Here is a 21,605-nt window from a genome sequence, read left to right as displayed (position 1 = left end):
ATTCAATACCAAACTTTATATCAGTGAAAACACTCATTGGTAGGTCTACCTTTATTGCTTACTTATGGAAACTGTCAATATCCTCCCTCATGAGGGTGAGAAATTAGAAAATATCTTAGATATGTGGAGTTTTGGTAATATAATTACAAGGCAATGTTTCTTCAACTTACAGTCCAAGAAGGCAAAGGATTTCTCCAACTAAAAATAAGTGATATTTTTGGCCAAGGGTATTTACTTCAGCATTATTATGTTTTGATGTATTTCAAAGACCCGCTTTCCATCTGTTGACCAGAAATCAAAGCTTTTGCTTATTAAAAAAAAATTGTATATACATATATATATTTCTCTAAAACAGACTCTTAGCTTTCCTTTGACACGCTCCTATGAACAGGTTTGTTTATATGGAAATGCCCCTCTCCCCACACACACACTACCAATTGCACAGCAAAGGGTCTGCCAGCCTTGTCACCCAGTCTCCAGCTGCAGAGGACTAACAAATATTTGTGTGAAATGAAGGCTGAGGCGCAGCCTGAAGAGAAGACTTACTCCTCCCACTGCTTTGTTTGGAGCATCTCCTTTCAGCCTGCCTCTGAAAAGAAGGACCAAACAAACATCAATATGTTTCAGCAGCGTGGGGTGGGGTGGACCATCTCAGACCCACTTTTTTTAAAAGGACCTCTTGGCCGCAGAGACTCAATGTTGCTGTTTCAAAGCTAATGTCTACACATTTTGCCAAGGCTTATGCCGTGTTCTTCATGCTATGTGAGTGACTGAAACATAAATAAATCAATGGTGGCCCCATGTCATGACTGTCTTATTTTGGTGATTGTTAGATCTCAAAGAATCTTATTTGAAAATACACTGAACAAAAATATAAACGCTACATGCAATGTTTTGGTCCCATGTGTCATGACCTGAAATAAATATCCCAGAAATGTTCCATTGGCAGAATATTTTTCATTAATTTAATTTCTTGCACAAATTTGTTTACATCCCTGTTAGTGAGCATTTCTCTTTTGCCAAGATAATCCATTCACTGGACTGGTGTGGCATATCAAGAAGTGTATTAAACAGCATGGTCATTACATAGGTGTACCTTGTGCTGGGTACAACAAAAGGCCACTCTAAAATGTGCAGTTTTGTCATAACACAATGCCACAGATGTCTCAAGTTTTGAGGGAGCGGGCAACTGGCATGCTGACTGCAGGAATGTCCACCAGAGCTGTTGACAGAGAATGTAATGTTCATTTCTCTACCATTTCTCTACCACCTCTAACCTCGTTTTAGAGAATTTGGCAGTACGTCTAACCGGCCTCACAACCGCAGACAATGTATATGGCGTAGTGTGGGCGAGTGGTTTGCTAATGTCAACATTGTGAATAGAGTGCCCCATGGTGGCGGTGGGGTTACGGGAAGGCATAAGCTACGGACAACGAGCACAATAGAATTTTATCGATGGCAATTTAAATGCAAAGAGATACCGCGACAAGATCCTGAGGCCCATTGTCGTACCATTCATCCACCGCCATCACCTCATGTTTCAGCACGATCATGCACGGCCCCATGTCGTAAGGATCTGTACACAATTCCCGGAAGCTGAAAATGTCCCAGTTCTTCCATGGCCTGCATACTCACAAGACATGTCACCCATTGAGCATGTTCGGCATGCTCTGAATTGACGTGTACGACAGTGTGCCAATTCCCGCCAATATCCAGCAACTTCGCACAGCCATTGAAGAGGAGTTGGACAACATTCCACAGGCCACAGTCAAGCGCCTGATCAACTCTATGCGAAGGAGATGTCACACTGCATTAGGCAAATGGTGTTTGCACCATTTACTGACGGGTTTTCTCATCCACCCCTCCTACCCTTTAATTTAAGGCATCTGTGAACAACATGCCTATCTGTATTCCCAGTCATGTGAAATCCACATATTAGGGCCTAATGAACTCATTTCAATTGACTGAAATTAAGTATAAATTTTCGCATGTTGCGTTTATATTTTTAAGTATACTTTTTCCACTTTTTTTTTTTTTTTTTTTTTTACATTACAGCCTTATTTCAAAATAATTGTATAAATTTTACTCATCAATCTACATACAATACCCCGTAATGACAAAGCAAAAACAGGTTATTGATTTTTTCTGTGTGCAAATGTATAAAGTATTCAGACCTTTTACTCAGTACTTTGTTGAAGCACCTTTGGCAACAATTACAGCCTTGAGTCTTCTTGGGTATGGCGCTACTTGCTTGGCACAGCTGTATTTGGGGAGTTTCTCCCATTCTTCTCTGCAGATACTCTCAAGCTCTGTCAGGTTGGATGGGGAGCGTTGCTGCACAGCTATTTTCAGGTCTCTCCAGAGATGTTCGGAATATGGCTGGGACACTCAAGGGCATTCAGAGACTTGTCCTGAAGCCACTCCTGCATTGTCTTGGCTGTGTGCTTAGTGTTGTTGTCCCGTTGAAAGGTGAACCTTCTCCCCAGTCTGAGGTCCTGAGCACTCTGGAGAAGGTTTTCATCAAGGATCGCTCTGTACTTTGCTCCATTCATCTTTCCCTCAACCATGACTAGTCTCCCAGTCCCGGCCGCTGAAAAATCTCCCCACAGCATGATGCTTCCACCACCATGCTTCACCGTAGGGATGGTGCCAGGTTTACTCCAGAAGACACGCTTGACATTCAGGCCAAATAGTTCAATCTTGGTTTCATCAGACCAGAGAATCTTATTTATCATGGCCTGAGTCCTTTTAGGTACCTTTTGGCAAACTCCATGTGGGCTGTCATATGCCTTTTACTGAGGAGTGGCTTCCATCTGGCCACTCTACCAAAAAGGCCTGATTGGTGGAGTGCTGCAGAGATGTTTGTCCTTCTGGAAGGTTCTCCCATCTCCACAGAGGAACTCTGGAGTTCTGTCAGTATGACCATTGGGTTCTTGGTCACCTCCCTGACCAAGGCCCTTCTCTCCCAATTGTTCAGTTTGGGCCGGGCAGCCAGCTCTAGGAAGAGTCTTGGTGGTTGCAAATTTCTTCCATTTAAGAATGATGGAGGCCACTGTTCTTGAGGACCTTCAATGCTACAGAAATGTGGAACCTGTCTTGGAGCTTTACAGACAATTCCTTCAACCTCATGGCATTGGTTTTTGCTCTGACATGCACTGTCAACTATGGGTCCTTACAAAAAAAAACGTTTCACTTTGTAATTATGGGGTATTGTATGTAGATTGAAGAGGAACATTTATTTAATCCATTTTAGAATAAGCCTGTAACGTAAGAAAATGAGGAAAAAGTCAAGGGGTCTGAATACTTTCCGGATGTAATGTATAGCTCCATTATCCTTTCTACATACTTTATCTGGTTTTAGTCATTGAAATTTACACTGAAAACGTTTTACCATTCTCAACATATGTATATATATATATATACTGTATGTTTTTTCAAATATTTTTTGGAGTGGTGGCCTCACGCTGCTAGATTAATATAGGCGAAACACCTTAAATCCTCTGCGCTAAAACACTTAATGATCGCAGATGTGGCTGTGCTGAAAGAGCAAGGAGCTGTGGATAATGACAAGCGTTTACTGTACCAATAAAGAGGTTTAGAGCACCTGCAAGGCAAAGGAGTAAAGAAATATATTTTTATTGTCCCACCAGGCTATTCACTTGCTCATTCAATGGCCTACTATTTATGTCAAAAGGTGCACTTCTGTTTTACAATCACACAATTCCCTAAAATTTCAACAACAAAAAAATACACAACATAGCAGTAATAGGCTAGTAACCCATCATTAAATGGCCCCTTCCTTCCTCTCCCTTCTCATTTATCTTGTACGTTGATAATAGGCATTGTCTCACCACCTGGGAAGTGAAACCGTAATCAATGTAAAAAGAATCTCATCCATATAACACTATCTGGTTTCCTCATCTCATATAAGTTTAATGGGCCCCCAGCCCCAGACGTCCATTATGGGTCATCCTTTCCCAGTTACACACCTGGTGCCGCGCTGACCTCTCCATCACACTGGCACGCTAATCAGCTCCCCAGGGAACCCAAGAGACGGCCAGGCGGGGGAAACAGCTAGGCAACTCCTACACACACTGACTGCATGATGAGCGCTTTCATGATAAACACAAAACTGAAGACACTGGCTATACTCCAATGCACAATTAGGCGAGGCCTATGCATCACCCTCAGACAAACATAATTCAATCACACATACTGTATTAAGATTGATTGGATAAAATGGGGATATTATTTACAGCACAATGCATGATCGCATAATTTCCTTCGGTTATGTTCCCTTTATGTCACAGTTTTAATGTCTCTTGTCACATATTTAATATGTAAAACTGAGTAGTTGGTTCTGGTTCATCTCTGCATTACAATTTTAATATGGTTGAGGAGAATTCTGATTAGCCCTCATAAAGGCGTCCGAATGCTTCCCAGCCGAAATGGTTCCGAAGAGTTTGTTCATATAATATGACAACATTTTGCAGTTTTTTAAATTTATTTTCGGACTTCGGTAAGGGTTTTTTCAGCTGTTCGGGCACACTACATCTTTTTTCTTGAGGCAAGCCGAAATTGGTGGCTGAAGTCTACGCCCCTTCGTCTGTAATTGGTCAACAGTAGGGATTCTTCAGTAAATTCTTTGTCATTCTATAAGAAATGAATGAAACACTGCACCAAACATCTTAGTCAGATGTAAAATTCCATGACTAAGACCTTCTCGTCAAAAACATCAACTCAAGAAATCTGTCATTGATTATCTTTTATTAATTCTGACTTTTGAGGATGCGTATACTGGCTACAGCGTCTCTAAATGGACAAACAGTACTATTGCCGCTTTTTTTTCTAGTTTTTCAAGTGAAGGTCATTTTAAAGGAGTAGCCAGTATACCCTTCCTCAAAATAATCTGAATCTGAAATAACTCAAGAAATCTGTCATTTAATTTTCACAGGGAGATCTTAGAGATCGCGCAATTTTACATCTAACTAAGAAGAATATCTTTTTTAAAAAAAAGGTTTACTCTCTCAAAGTTACAAGTGCGCAGGCACCTAGCACTGTTTGGTTAGCATGTTTCTGCAGTGCACATGAGATGGAGTTTGCTTCCATCTCATCGTCCCACACACAATGGCAGACCGAAGGGAGGGTGGTGCGGCATCCTCCAGATGCTGTTATTTTATCTAAAACATTAGAGCTCATGCCTTTCAAGCGACTTTTTTCAAATCATCATTAGTCACATCATGCAGCCCAACGTTTGTAGAACAACTGAAGTTACCTTAATAACTCTAAATTAAGCATATAGGAGTACCTATTTCTTTAACTTCTCAACACAGAATAGCCGCATGTGCGCACTTCCTCTAATCATTTGGAGGAAATATTTATGTCATTCAGCTTTGTTCAATTGTTTTCTTCATACTATAAAATAATGCTAAGAATTCTAAAACGCTTGTCTGCTAAATGAACTAGTGTAGCCCACAGCCATTTGGCATAGCCAGATCAGGATCTAACATAAGGACAACTCAGAGTATGGTATTCTGTTCTTCTGAAATAGACTAGATGTTCTTCATATCATGCTTCTTTAGACCTGTCCAAAATAATGTGTTTTATTGTGAAGGTGTAGGCTATATTACATGGATTTATTAGACTTTTTAAAATGTAGATGTTCCAAAGGTGTGTGGAAGCCAGGAGAGCTAAATATGTTTGTTAATTAACAGTCAATTACCGTGAGACCAACAGTTATTTGCTTGACAATCACCGGCTGACAATTTGGTCACCGCCACAGCCCTGTCCCCGACTCTGCTTCTGGCACGCAAGCTGTTTTAAATAGTTCCCCGCCTCCAGTGCAAGGGATAGTTAATTGTACTACCGAACCGCCCCTAATCAAAACGGCCTAAACCCAGCCATCAGAAAACACTGAATTTTCCTTTTTTTCAATGTGTAAATCCTGCTTGAGTCATCTGGGACCCGCAAGCTAATTCCAAGCGGCTACTAGGGGGGCACTTGAACATTCACAATGTCATTCCAAAAAGTGATCAAATTACAACATCTTCTCACCGACTTCCGCTGCCTTTCAGAGACATGGCTCCATCTTCTGCTTTGATTGTGCCTGTCTACAATGTTATCAGGAGAGACAGGATTGAAGGAAAAGGGGGTCTGATTTATATTAAAGAACATTTCCATTGTAAACAAATTGATAACGTGATAATTAACTATTATGTATTGGCCTAAACGTTACACTGTCCCCAAATGTCTTCTACCCTTATTGGAATTTACACACCACCTTCCACCAAAAGTGTGTTTTGTTATCAGTTTAATAACATGCTTAGGGAATGTGATTTTGGCAGAGGTAATCTTAGTGTGAGATTTGAACATTCATTATGAAGACAAGTCTTTGTAGGAAATCCCTCAAACGGATCACTAATACCTTTGAACTCACACAGCTAGTTAAAGGGCCAACCAGGGTGACTAAAACACGTCAGGTGTTTTAAACCAGAAAGAGTGACTAAATCATTCAATATGGTAACTGGGTTGTCTGATCATAACCTGACACTCATAGCCAGAAAGCTTTCTAAGTACAGGTTTAACCTCTCTACTGTTAGAAAGCCTGATCCGCTCAGAATACCTAAGAGTGAATTAAATCATTTTGAAAACATAATTAAGGGAATTATCTGGAATGATCTCTTGTCCTATACAAATTATGTGGAAGCTGATAGTCAGTCAGGTTTCTGTCCACAATCCAAACTACAATAAATGGCTTCCTAAAGAAGATATAATACAAACCTGGCCAAAAGAGCACTCTTCCTTGGCTAAATGGAGAAATCTGGAAACTGATGAAAGAAAGAGATCATGCTCTAAAATGTTTCTGAGTCAAGAGGTAAACAAGGTGATTAGCTCACTAAAGAACTCTAAAGCCAAAGATGTGTTTGGGCTGGACTCTACCTTTCTTAAAAACTACAAAGAGTCACCCATTGGCCCCATTACTAAGGTCACCAACACATCTATTGGTCGGGGGGGGGGGTCCAAGGGTCTGGAAGTTGGCCATAATAACGGCCATCTTTAAATCAGGTGACCCTGTGGACATGAGTAACTACAGGCCCATTACTGTGGTGTCGAAGGTTGCTGAAAAGTGTAGCAGAGCAACTGATTGCCCACCTCAACAACAATCCCTTCACATTACACTTCATGCAGTTTGACTTCAGAGCAATACACTCCACAGAAACGGCCAACTGCTTTATTCTGGAAAATGTGTCCAAGTCCAAGATGGGCAAAAGGGGGTGTTGTTGTGGCTGTATTTCTAGACCTAAGGAAAGCTTTTGATACTGTTAACCATGAGGTTCTTGCAATGGGAATTTGAATGTTTGTGATTTTCTTAGAACTAATTTCTGTCCTATTCATGTGCTGTTCTAATAACCAATTTCTGTGTTCATGCAAGTGTCTGACTGTACAAATCCTCACTATCAGTAGCTGCAATTTGGCACTACGCCCAGACCGTGTTTTGAGAAGGAATGAAAGATATCTCAGTTTCAAGGACTCAGTTTAGAGAGAAAGAAGCCTCGTGAGGTGTTGGTCTGTCACATGTTATGAACCAGTATTGGTCGGTCACTTGAATGAAACAAAACAGTCATGATTAATTAATTATGCTAAATCATGCAAATATAACTTGTCTGTGTATAGTCGTATATAAGACAACTTCTGCGTCTGCCCAGGTAGAGCTCCTGATTGACATGTGTAATATGGTGCATTGAGTTGGTTGGAACCTCTCCAGAGCTGACAATAAACAATTATTCATTTAAGATTGACTTTGTATCCCTGTGTATGAATTTCCACGACATTCTCATCACAAAACTGTCCAAGTTCAACATTTCCCCCGGTGCCTTGAGATGGATGAAATCATACCTTGAAGGCAGAACCCAGTGTGTCAGAGTGAGCAATGAGCTGTCTCCCACCCTTAGCTATGATGTGGGCGTGCCATATGGGTCAATACTGGGGCCCCTCCTGTTCAGCCTGTACATTTAATGATCTGCCTTCTGTCTGTACTGGGTCTGAAGTTCAAAGGTATGCAGATCATAGTGATATATGTGCATGCAAAGAGCAAACAACAAGCTGCACAAGAACTCACCACTGTAATGGTCATCTTACAAAGTGGCTCAGTGACTCATGTTTGCATCTCAATGGGAAAAAACAGTCTGCATTTTCTTCACAAAGAGGGAAACTGATGCTTCTGAGCCAGATGTCTGTCTATGTGTCAGGGGAGAAGCTCTAGGTGATATACAATTTTAAGTACTGTACCTTGGCATAATACTTGATTCCAATCTCTCTTTTAAAAAGCAGGTTAAAAAGGTAACTCAAATAACCAAATTCAACCTATCTAATTTCCAATTCATATGAAATTGTTTGACTAGAGGTAGCAAAACTGTACTTCAATGCTATGATACTCCCCTACTTAACATACTGCTTAACTAGTTGGGCCCAAGCTTGATAGAAAGCCCAATAGCCATCATCACTGTTAGATCCTCAGAGGGCATGAGCTCCTGAGTTGGGGAAAAACTTATGCAATATTAAAGATCCTAAATGGTCTGGCTTCCCCTCCACTTAGTACTTTAGTCAAACAGAAAACCCAAACCCATGGCAACAGATCCACAAGGTCTGCCATGAGAGGTGACTATGTCTAGAACACACTGCCATTAGACACACGCAACTGTCAAACCTTCACAAAAAAAACATAAAGACATGGCTAAAGGTCAATCGGACTTGTGAACATAATTCCTAGCTGTCTATTGCCGCTTTCCATGTTATCTGTAGCTTGTGAGGTGTGGAACCACTTTGCAGCTTTTATATATTTAGTTTTTTTGCATTTTGTGCCATTTCTCTGACTGTGTTCTACGTGTTGCTTGTCCTATGTTGCACCTGCATGTGCTCACTGCTCATTGTTTGTCTGTATTGTTAATGCAATTGTTTTCAATGACCTGCCCAGGGACTGTGGTTGAAAATTAGCCGGCTGGCTAAAACCGTCACTTTTCCTCAAACGGTGCACTGTCCATGTAAATAAAACTCAAACTCAGTATGTTTGGTGCTGTATTTCTCAATGAAAAAAATGTGCATGAAAATGAGTCTCTCTCGTTGAAAGACAACAAAGACTATGGAAGAATCCCGACTGTTGACCAATCACTGACGAAGGGGAGTAGACTTTGGCTCCGAACTTCGCCTTGCCTCGAGAAACATGCAGTGTGCCCGAACAGCCAAAAACGAGAAAAACGTCTTCATAATATACGCACAAATGTTTCCGGTTGGGAAGCATGCGGACACCTTTATCCTCTTCTGTGACTCAGAAATGTCTACCAAATCTGTCATCACTAAGGTGTTCAGCAGCTCCATTTTTATTACCTTTATTTAACTCGGCAACTCATTTAAGAAAAATTCTTATTTACAATGACGGCCTACACCGGCCAAACCCAGACGACACTGGGCACCGCCCTATGGGACTCCCAATCACGGCTGGTTGTGATACAGCCTGGATTTGAACCAGGGTGTCTAGTGACACCTCAAGCACTTAGATGCAGTGCCTAAGACTGTTGACCCACTCAGGTGCCCAAGGAATGCTTCAGAGACTGTCTCAGAGTTCCCTTCCCCAACAGTATGTTTAACAGAAAATTACAGCATTTGACTTCTCATGTCCTTATTTCTTACCATCCATAAAAACACATAAAACAATCTAGCTGGAGGAGGCCAGTGTAATGAGGGGAAAGAACTTTGTTTGTAGTTCAAGAAACACAGATCAAATCTACTTGAAACAGACAGTTAGCCCTTGGAGTGTGGATGACGCTCAATCATGCACCTATTTACATAAATGCACCACCTTGGAGTGTCTTTCTAATGATGAAAGGCAATAAGCTTAACTATTCTGCATATGAAAAACAGTGAATGTATTTTCCGCTTCAGAATGGATTACTTAACAATCTAAATCTATCCAAGAAAACAGAGTCATTTCTTTACATTTATATAAGCTTTCTTTCTATTAAATGGGGGTTTGTACAGCCTAGGGGATTTCTGCTAATGATTTCTTCTTAGCACGGTAATTACCCTCAACCTGTAATTGACTCTGACAATAATAAGGCCCTTACTTACAAGCTCTGCTTACAGTCCACTGAGAAGCCAAATGTGGCTGCCTGTGTATATCTCTCTGATATGCCTGTTTTTTTCCAACTTTCCCCTCAATTTAAAACTTTCTCCCTCTCCTTCACCCTGATAGGCAAGGACATATACTGAAATAGATAATACATTATTTTATTCATATAGGCCTAGATAAACCGTATATGGCATTGTCGTTGGTACCCCTTGGGCACGTGGAATTCTACTACCTATCTGGGACCAGGGATGTCCCGCTAAACATAAAACTGTTCAAAAGGCATCAACTTTGGTCTCAAATTATCAATAATCCAAATGGCCAAGAAATGTAATTTGACCAACGCAGCATAGGCTACACATAGTCCCAGATTTGAACATTATTAATAAAGGAACCCAATAAATGATTTGATCTGCTCGGGGGAAAAAAATACATCATAGCAAAAAGTATCAGATATTGAGCTCATACCAAAATGTTCCGCGCGTAATTCGCCAGACGAACTCTCCGTCCGATTACAAATCCTTGGAAGATAAACCCGATTCGAAGCACGAGAAGCGGTGCGGGCTATTTACATTGAAAGACAACAAGAAGCTTGAGGGGACTGTCGATGGCTCCGTAGTTTATCCAGGCAGAAAGTAAAAACAGATGGGACGGGAGCTACGCGCACTGAGACCCAACTCCCAAGTAAACTCAATCCGAGCTTGTCTTCACACTACCACCCGCCCTGTCCAATTTGCATATCAATAGATCTTGTGACAGCCTCTGTTAATGAGGTGAAATGAAGGAGCGCTGATACAATCCCACTATTTGGGAAGAGAAGCAGTCCATCGGTTCTGCACCCGGCGCCACCCTATGGGACAGCAACCCTCTCACTGGCCTGTCACTTTATTTCCTACTAGAAAGTGAAAGGCAATTCCGGTTATTTCTGTGCTATCCTCAACAGGCTACTCATGTCATGCTATGAAATGCATCTTACTGAGTAGACTAGTTTATCATTAACCAGCAATGACCAACATTTTTTTTTTGGGGGGGGGGGGGTGTATACAAGCAACTAAATTAGGTGAGTGGGGTATGCGAGATTATCCAAATATGGACATAATTTCTACTAAGTCTGAAGTACACTGTTAAAATGAAGTGCGTTCTAACAATAAAACTAGTGGCAACTGAGCTGCCACCACCTTAGATGAGCCGAAACCTTAACTTTGCTGGAGTATTGAAACACATGTTGTGAGACAGATGGAAGGTGTGCTGAAACATTCATCCTGAAGTTTTCTGAAACATCATATTGACATGGTGTGTTGTAACGCAACATAATGAAGAATTGTGCAACACCTTGCCAGAGATGGGTAGCACGAACACGGAAAGGGTTGAAAATACTTATGGTGTTTCGAGTCCTGCCTAGAGCAGAATTGGCTCCCTTTTTCTGGAGTTTCCAAAATCTGTAAATGGGAGTCCCTTTTCATATTGCATATTAATTATATTGGTAACCCTTTATTTTATGGGTCCAAAATAAACCATTAAATGCCATTAAGTTGTTGTGTTTTCTTAATTTATTAATCATTACTCCCACATTAATAAAAGTGAAGACTGTCTGAGCGCACGAAGGCAGTGTTTTGACAAGCAAAAGCCCTGGGTTCACATCCACATTCTCACGTGAATACCAGTGACGAAGGCCCACTTTACATGTTCAGAAAGTATTCACACCCCTTGACTTAGTCCACATTTTGTTCAATTACAGCCTGAATTTAACATTTATTATATTGAGATTTTGTGTCACTGGCATACACACAATAGCGCATAATGTCAAGGTGGACATTTTTTTTTTTAAATGTCTTGAGCCAATTACTGGAAATTGATCAACTGAGAAACAGCTTCTGTGAGAGAGTGTGGCAATCACAAGTTCAACTTTTTTGAGAGGTGGGTATCTTGCTATCTCCTCCCATTCCAGAAGAAAAGGTGTGAAATAAAAGAAAAGTTTGGGTGTCCTACCCTTAGTGAAGGGATACAGTTTCATACACAGAAACCACATCATGGAGAGTGGCAGCCTGTCCCCGTGATGGCAGCTTCTTAAGGGCCAGCCTCCGTCATATCCTTTCACCTAGACGATGTGAGCTTGGGAGGTTATTCAAGTGCCACTGTTAATAAGAGCGTGAGCGTGCACAGATATCTCTGCCTGTGGTAGAGCGAGTCCTTTGTGATTCCTGCTCTACGCCCTGGAGATGTGGAGATGGTTGTAACCTGACCTACCAGCAGCTCTCATCCATGGGAGCCGTGAGAGATTCTTGTGTTGGGTTGACCTGTAGCTGAGGCTAACGGTAGCACAGCGGCTTTGTTTGACCACATTAGGCAGGGTTATAGCTTAGGTGTGAAAAACATATTCTGTCTGTCCGCCTGAGCCGCCTTGGCTTTGACCTTATTTTATTGTTATTATATATATATATATATATATATATACATATATATATATACTTGTTTTATTACCTTGATGTGTGTAGATAGTAGTTAAGAAGCATGTACAGGTACAAATAGAGTCGTACAGTGAAGTACTTTTCTATTATATGATTTCATCACCCAGGTAACAGACACTGAGTGTACAAAACATTAGGAACACCTTCCTAATATTGAGTTGCACCCCCCTTTGCCCTCAAAACTGCCTCAATTTGCCAGGGCATGGACTCTTCAAGGTGTCGAAAGCCTTCCACAGGGATGGTGGCCCATGTTGACTCCAATGCTTCCCACATTTGCAAGGGGTGGCAGAGTGGTTAGAGTGTTGGACTAGTAACCAAAAGGTTGCAAGATCAAATCCCCGAGCTGACAAGGTACAGGTCTGCTGTTCTGCCCCTGAACAACCACTAGGCTATCATTGAAAATAATAATTTGTTCTTAACTAACTTGCCTAGTTAAATAAAGGTAAAATCAATTAATGTTGGCTGGATGTCCTTTGGGTGGTGGACCACTCTTGATACACACAGGGATACTGTTGAATGTGAAAAACCCAGCAGCATTGCAGTTCTTGACACACTGCAATGCTGCTGGCACCTACTACAACACCCTGTTCAAAGGCACTTTTGTCTTGAATATTCACCCTCTGAATAGCACACATACATAATCCATGTCTCAATTGTCTCAAGGCTTAAAAATCCTTCTTTAACCTGTCTCCTCCCCTTCATCTACACTGATTGAAGTGGATTTAACAAGTGACATCAATAAGGGATCATAGCTTTCCCCTGGTCAGTCTATGTCATGGTAGAAGCAGATGTTCCTAATGTTTTGTACACTCAGTGTAAGTCATTGCATTGTAACCTGCTGTACTTTGAGGGTAGAATTGCTCTAGGTTATCGGTCTGCATTAATACTGTTAATACTGAGCCTTACTGTATGATATACCATGTTGCAATAGCATCTATGGTTTGAAAGTGGTCAATACCCCTCATCGAGTTAGCTGTGTTTGTAATTTGATGCAGGCCATTAAGACAAACACGTCACCTAACAATACTCAGGGACCTAAGTGGACAGCAGCCATTTCAAAGCAACAAGCAAGGTAGAACATTTTCAGATGAACCTCCAAACTTGTAAAGAGTAGGCTTGTAAAGATCTGTTTCTGTTCTGTTTAGAAGTAGGTAACTAATGGGATGTATTCATCAAAAATCCAAAACTGAGTTTGTTCAATAACGTTCCCAAATAATTCAGATGTAACTTATTACCTGTAAGAAGTAGCAACAGTATCTTCAAAACAAATACATCTATATGTGGTAATAAAACGAAACTGAAAACACCTCAAAGATACTGCAAGCCTCCTGCTTTTACTCATGCTAGTCCCACATAAGAAGGTCCCATAAATCTGACAGTAATTTCTCTGTCAGATTCATAGAACCCCACTGGGCAGGCAGCTGTTATTGGAAGGCTGACTTTCAGTAACAGCATTCCCATAGTTCCCCACAGTCATCTCCTTATTCAGTGCTCAAATTGCACCACATAATTGACAACACAAGCAAAATAGTGAGTGAATGACTGAGCTGCCACATAAAAAATACTACAGTTTACTATAGAATACTATAGTACTTACTATATAATTATGTAGTAAACTGTAATATACTGTAGAATACTATACTACACACTGTAGTATACTTCGATGAGGTGTAGTACTTACTATAGAATTTGGTAGTATACTGTAGAATACTATAGTAAATACTACAGTGTACTACAGACCGCAAAAACACTACAATAAATACTACAGTAATGTCTGCAAAAACACTAGTCTGCAAAAACACTACAGTAAATACTACAGTAATTTCCACAAACACACTAGTCTGCAAAAACACTACAGTAATTACTATAGTATATACTACAGTATTTCATTTGCATACACCCTGCCCATTCCCCTCACCCTTACAGAATAAAAATGCAGTCAGAGGGCAGTATAACTGCAGTACATTGTAATACAACTGTAATTAGAGTGCAGTATAACTGCAGGATGCTACAAATAACACTTTTTTTTTTTTACTGCAGTAATTTTTCAGTGTAACTGCAGTTACAGTGCAGAATAACTACAAAATACCACAGTTGACTGCAGTTACTGCACTTTTACTGCAGTTTCAAAACAGGTTATGGAAAATTTGCTCTTTGAGTAGGCCTATTTGTTTTGGTCCAGTAGGTTTCCTTAAGAAGAAACCCCCCACTTCTATGTCAAAGATAATAAAGCAAAAACACTACAGTAAATACTACATTATAAACTGGGTGGTTCGAGCGCTGAATGCTGATTGGTATACCACGAGTATATCAAAACATTTATTTTTACTACACTAATTACATTGGAAACCAGTTTATAATAGCAATAAGGTACCTCAGGGGTTTGAGGTATTTGGCTACAATAATTACTATAGTATATACTACAGTAGTTTTTTACTACAGTATTTACACTATTGTAAACTGTAAATACTACAGTATAATAGTCATGTCCAAAACACTACAACAAATACCACAGATTTCACTGTAGTGTTTATTCTGCAAAAACACTACAATGCCCTTACGAAAAAAGATTGCAGTCAGAGCGCAGTACAGCTGCAGTACACTGTAGTATAACTGTAGGTATAAACGGGTTCGAGTCCTGAATGCTGATTGGCTGAAATCCGTGGTATTTGAGACAGTATACCACGGGTATGACAAAACATGTTTTTTTTTACTGTTCTAATTATATTTGTAGCCAGTTTATAATAGCATTAAGGTACCTCGGCGTTTTGAGATATATGGCCAATATACCACAGCTAAGGGATGTATCCAGGCGCTCCGTGTTGCGTAGTGCATAAGAACAGCCCTTAGACTTGGTATATTGACCATATACCACACCCCCTTGGGCCTTATTTGCTTAATGCGGTATAACTGCAGTATGCTGCAAATACCGCGTGCAAAATAACAGTCCACTGCAGTAACTGCACTTTCCTGCGCTTTAAAAACGGCATTTTTTTTTTGTAATGGTGAAAACTATAGTAAAGTCTGCAAAAACACTACAGTGAAAACCTATAGTATTTAACCATAGCATACTATCGTTTTTTTGTCTCATGTGGGCTAGCATGAACAGCATGGCGTGTGGCAATCTTTTAAAACATTGTAACAAGAAATTTCACGAATACTGCTATGTAATTTCAAATTCTTACATTGTTTACTTTGTACTGGCTAAGCAACAAGTAAAGAAATGTCGACGTACTGTAAACACAGAACATTCACATGAACATAATGACGCACTTAGCTACTGTTTTTACTGGATTGTGACGTCCCCTCAACAATAAGGTGGATGAACACTTGCTACTCATGGTTATTCAAAACTTTTTAGAGAAGAAAAACGTACCTTGCCGACATAATTGATGTGAAATTATTTCGGGTGTGTGCATCTGACAGACAACGCAGCCTAGCAAACCTATTCACAAGGAATTATTAGAGAAAGTTCAGCTCAACATTATTTAATGGAGTGCAGATATATCACCGCTCTCAAGCGCTATCTGGTGGTGACTGGGGTGAGTCTCCTTAAAATTGTGGGCAAGTACACTATATGCGTTTTTATTATTTCTTGTGGTAACAGGATTTTAGGAGAACAGTATAGTAAAGTCTAGGTGATGCCAATTAGTCTGATGCCAAAGGAGCTTCTTCTGCTTGTGTCCTTTCCTTCATCTGGCAGGTAGCCTAGTGGTTAGAGGTTGGGCCAGTATCCGAGAGGTTGCTGGATTGACTCCCCAAACTGACAAGGTACAAATCTGTCATTCTGCCCCTGAACACTGTTCCCTGTAGGCCGTCATTTAAAAAAAGAATTTGATCTTAACTAACTTGCCAAGTTAAATGAAAAAAATCTGCACCTATGTGGAAGAACCTGGAAGCACACCTGTTCAGGTGAGAAGTGAAGCGGCAAACGTTGAAGACTGAGGATTTTCTCAAATGGATTCTGCACATTGGAATATCCTGCACTGCCTGTGTTCTAGGACTGACGGGTGTCTGATGTTAGGTGACATAGTTCTGCTTTAAAAATGTATATTGACATTTCACACAGAATGCCTATTACGTTTGAGAATGCTCCATTCGTCTCACTCTTGGACACGCACAGCAATTTGGAGTGTCCAAACACTGACTTTGCAAAGTGCATATAGTTTTATAGGTTTCCCTTAAAGACTAGATCTAGGGCAACACTATTCATACATTGACCAGCAAGTGTCAGCAGAATACAAAGAAACAGCATGGCAGCAAGGTATACTGAACAAAAATATAAATGCAACATGCACCAATTTCTCTATATTTTATTGAGTTACAGTTCATACAATGAAACCAGTTATTAAAAAAAAAAAAATTAGGTCATAATCTATGGATTGCACATTACTGGGAATGCAGATATGCATCTGTTGGTCACATATACCATTAAAAAAAAGGTAGGGGCGTGGATCAGAAAGCCAGTCAGTATCTGGTGTGACCACCATTTGCATCATGCAGCACGACACATCACCTTCGCATAGAGTTGATTCTGGCCTGTGGAATGTTGTCCCACTCTTCTTCAATGGCCGGGCAAAGTTGATGGATATTTGCGGGAACTGGAACATGCTGTCGTACACGTCAATCCAGAGCATCCCAAACATGCTCAATGGGTGACATGTCTGGTGAGTATGCAGGCCATGGAAGAACTGGGATATTTCAGCTTCCAGGAATTGGGTAAAGATCCTTGCGATGTGGGGCCGTGCATTATCAAGCTGAAACATGAGGTGATGGCAGCGGATGAATGTCACGACAATGGGCCTCAGGATCTTGTCACAGCATCTCTGTGCATTCAAATTGCATTGATAAAATGCAATTGTGTTGTCCGTATCTTATGCCTGCCCATACCATAACCCCACCACCATGGGGCACTGTGTTCACAACGTTGACATCAGCGAAGTGCTCACCCACACAACGCCATACACGTGGTCTGCGGTTGTGAGGCCGGTTGGATGTACTGCCAAATTCTCTAAAATGACGTTGGAGGCGGCTTATGGACAAGGGCAAACCAGCTCTTAGAGGAGAAAGGCTCTGTGCTGTGTCATAATGCCCTTTGTGCCCATACAGGACAAATAATATTGATCTGAAGGACAGAATGTATGGGAACACAAGCATTGAAGCAGAATAACAACACCTGCCGTGGGAATTCATATGGAAACACAAGTCAGTCAAGGACCACCCCCTTCATAGTGCTTTGCCAGTTGATCTGGAAAGATACCATTAGGCAAACACTGTGCCCATGGTGTTTATTTGTGATATATATATCTCTCAGAGAAACATCTGAGAGAAGCATCTGAGTTCTCTTCACTTTTTCTACAAGGGCTGCTCCAATAAAGTCATATGTTCCAGCCTTTTGATCAAATCCTCCACCTGAAAGAACACTGCCTGATCCTGCCCAGACAATTCCATATGGTTTATTTACTTATAAGTAAATGAGATTTTTTTTACTTTTCAATCTACATTAAAAAACATGAGCTGACGCACACCCAGAAAAATAAGTGTGTGGGGGTGATGACTAACGGCGAATAAACTATAAACTCCCAGAAATGTAATGGGTATTTACCATCGTTTCGGCATCACTGTGCCGAGCTGTTAGTTTGTTTTGCCAATATCTAATTTGTTGTCAGGTTAAGGTTTCTTTTATTTTCAAATATCAGTTTTACAGTGATGCCGAAACGTTGGTAAATACCCATTAAATTGCTGGGAGTTTATATATGGAGTGTGCGACTTTCTTTCTTTTGATAGTTTATAGTTTGTTCGCAGTTAGTCAGCACCTCCACACATACTAATTTTTCTGGGTGTGCAGCCAGCTCATGTTTTTGAATCGAATACTCATACTAACCACACCAACCTTACTATGTGTGACGTAAATGGAGTATGTAGTATGCTTATTGGTCATAGTATGTATATAGTTAGTGTTAAAAGAAATCCCAGATGTCATACTCCATTCCCCAAAATACAAAGTCTACAAGTAGTGGACAGTATTTCTGTGCTTTTAGGGCCCATAATGCAATTCTTCGTGGCTTCACAACGTTTTCAGATTTGAAGAAAATGGTGGAAAATATGCAGCTGAAATCCGACAAGAGTTAATACAAATTCATTGCTTTAACTAATTATGACAAATGTTAAGAAAATGTTTAGCAATGTAATAAAGTAATGGTTTTTCAAATAAGTTACATTACACGTTATGTTGGCTGACAATTTGATAGCTACGCTATCCTTACGAACCGCATAGCATATCATTACAGCAATTGCTTGTATGAACCAGTATGTTAGCAAGCTACCTAAAGTTGCTTGGCTACTAATATGCCAGTATATTAACTCTATGCTATCTAACTACCCAACATTTATTGACTTGATTATTCATGTCATTCTTAGCTTAGCTACGTGGTATAGTTGTGCGTTCTCAGTGGACATTGTTAATGAAGTCGTAAGATGTCTAGCTAGCTAGTAATTTGTTATGCTAACAAGCTAACAAGAAGTTGCATAGCAACAGCATCAACTTCCGGTAGACAGGAGGAAGCACTTGTACACTCAACTGAAAGGATACCGTTCATTTACAGTGTACAAAAAATAATTTATAGTATATACTCATTAAGTATGTTTGTCTGGGTATTCAAACACACCTAAACATTTTCAGCTACCCCTTTAAGGGATGGGCCGTTACCGTGGTAACTTGGTCACTCCATTGTCCGATGAAAAAAATCTCCAACTGCAATGTCTTCCTAGCAGCAGGCAGTTGCAATAAACTCGGTAACTTAAAATTGAAAACAATCTAGCGGGTGAACAAAACGAAGTAACTGGCAAAGAAACACTAGAACAATGTCACACCTCAGTAGCCTTTCTTGTCAATTCAACCAACTTCTACATGTGTTTTTTTTTTTATTTTTTACTGTTCCCAGATGCTTTGTGTGACCACCCGCCAACGTGGCTCGTAAAATAGACATTCTTATTTAGCCGCCAATTACAAAATCTACCCACATTTGGAGGTTGGCTGGTGTCAATATCCAACCCTGATTATGTGCTGTCTTTTATGATGATGTTATAAAATGGGAGTCAATTATGGAATGGCCGGCCACATTAGTAATGCACACATAGCTAGAAATTTCCTGCTGGGCACTCATTGATTTTGAGTGTGATATCAAAAAATGATGTAATGTATTTTTTTGTGAATCATTTGAGGGGGATTTAATCAAATGAAGATTAAAAAACACATAATCCTGTGCACTCATTTTTCTCTTGATGCAAATTGGCAGGCTGATGTGGGGGACATCTGGCTGGCAGTCCAGAGACAGAGTCGACTGGAGGGCAAAGAGGTAGAAGGGAAGGGCCCTGGGGTACTGTAGAGATGACATTAACCACAGCTGCACAGCCCTCCCTTTAATCCTATTTCACCATGGAGCTATGAAGGGGCACTGCAATCCCATTAAAAGTGTTTCTGAATAAATAGCTAATATCCTGCTTTGGCTCAAATGATAGAATATGCTCTCAGTAAATTTTGAGCACAGTTTTGTTGAATAGATTTTGAACATAATCACGATGTATCAATTTCAATTCAAATGGCTTTATTGGCATGGGAAACATATGTTTAACTTGCCAAAGCAAGTGAAATAGATAATAAACAAAAGTGAAATAAACAGTCAAAAATGAACAGTAAACATTACACTCATAGGTTATAACGATGTGCAAATAGTCAAAGTACAAAAGGGAAAATAAATAAACAAATATGGGTTGTATTTACAATGGTGTTTATTCATCACTGGTTGCTGTCACGCCTGCTCCCGCTCTCCCTCTGGCGCTCGAGGGCACTAGGCTGCCCTTCATTTTATGCATACCTGTCACCATCATTATGCGCAGCAGCAGTCATTGGACTCACCTGGACTACTTCCCTACGTTGATTGCCCCATCTATAACTGTCTGCTCCCCCGTTTGTTCCCTGTGTCTGCATTAATGTTGTTATGTGTTTATGTCCAGACGCTGTCCTGTTCCATCTTCGTGCTAATTAAATGTTCACTCCATGTACTTGCTTCTTGTCTCCAGCCTCGACCCTTACAGTTGCCCTTTTCTTGTGGCAACAGGTCACAAATCTTGCTACTGTGATGGCACACTGTGATATTTCACCCAATAGATATGGGAGTTTATCAAAATTGGATTTGTTTTCGGTATAATCTGTGGGAAATATGTATCTAATATGGTCATACATTTGGCAGGTTAGGAAGTGCAGCTCAGTTTCCACCTCTCTCTATCTCTATCTCGCATGCACGCAAATATAAAATTAAAAAAATATATATAAACACACGATGTAAAGTGCTGGACCAATGTTTCATGAGTTGAAATAAAAGATCCCAGAAATGTTCCAAATTCAGAAAAAGCTTATTCCTCTCAAATGTTGTGCACAAATTGGTTTACATCCCTGTTAGTAAGCATTGTATCCTTTGTCAAGATAACCATCCACCTGACAGCTGTGTCATATCAAGAAGTTGATTAAACAGGTGCATCTTGTGCTGGAGACAATAAAAGGCCACTTTAAAATGTGCGGTTTTGTCAAGCAACACAATGCCACAGATGTCTCAAGTTTTGAAGGAGCGTGCAGTTGGCATGCTGACTGCAGGAATGTCCCCCAGAGCTGTTTCCAGATAATTGAGGAGGTGCTGAAGATAATTGATGTCTGTAATGAAGCCCTTTTGTGGGGAAAAACTCATTCGGATGGGCCTGGGTCCCCAGTGAGTGTGCCTGACTCCTAAGCAGGTGGGCCTATGCCCACCCATGGCTACACCCCTGCCCAGTCATGTGAAATTCATAGATAAGGGCCTAAGGAATTTATTTTAATTTGACTGATTTCCTTAAATGTACTGTAACAGCAAAATATTTTGCATTGATATTTTTGGTCAGTATATCTTAATAGAGGGAATGAAAGAGTGTGTTAATAAAGTTTTGTCGTTCAAATCCTTTACAGTTCTACTACTTCCTGT

The 21,605-nt window shown here is 40.4% G+C and overlaps 1 protein-coding gene across 2 annotated transcripts in view; it reads right to left on the bottom strand.

The window, feature by feature from the left end:
* The window catches only part of LOC110521046 (ankyrin repeat domain-containing protein 6), a 53,478-nt gene extending 37,385 nt beyond the window's left edge, over positions 1-16,093 (bottom strand). Inside the window, exon 1 of one of the 2 annotated variants that reach the window (XM_036975667.1) lies at positions 15,968-16,093. The gene's annotated coding sequence lies outside the window, so the exon portion shown is untranslated. Of the gene's footprint in view, positions 1-10,591; positions 11,027-15,967 lie in introns of those variants that run through there. The other variant, XM_036975666.1, reaches the window with a different exon arrangement.
* Between the last annotated feature and the right edge of the window lie 5,512 nt (positions 16,094-21,605).

This window comes from Oncorhynchus mykiss, chromosome 4 (assembly GCF_013265735.2).
Source record: "Oncorhynchus mykiss isolate Arlee chromosome 4, USDA_OmykA_1.1, whole genome shotgun sequence".
Taxonomy (NCBI): domain Eukaryota; kingdom Metazoa; phylum Chordata; class Actinopteri; order Salmoniformes; family Salmonidae; genus Oncorhynchus; species Oncorhynchus mykiss.
Note: the sequence above shows the minus strand (reverse complement) of the source record. Positions and strands in the feature narration are given on the sequence as shown.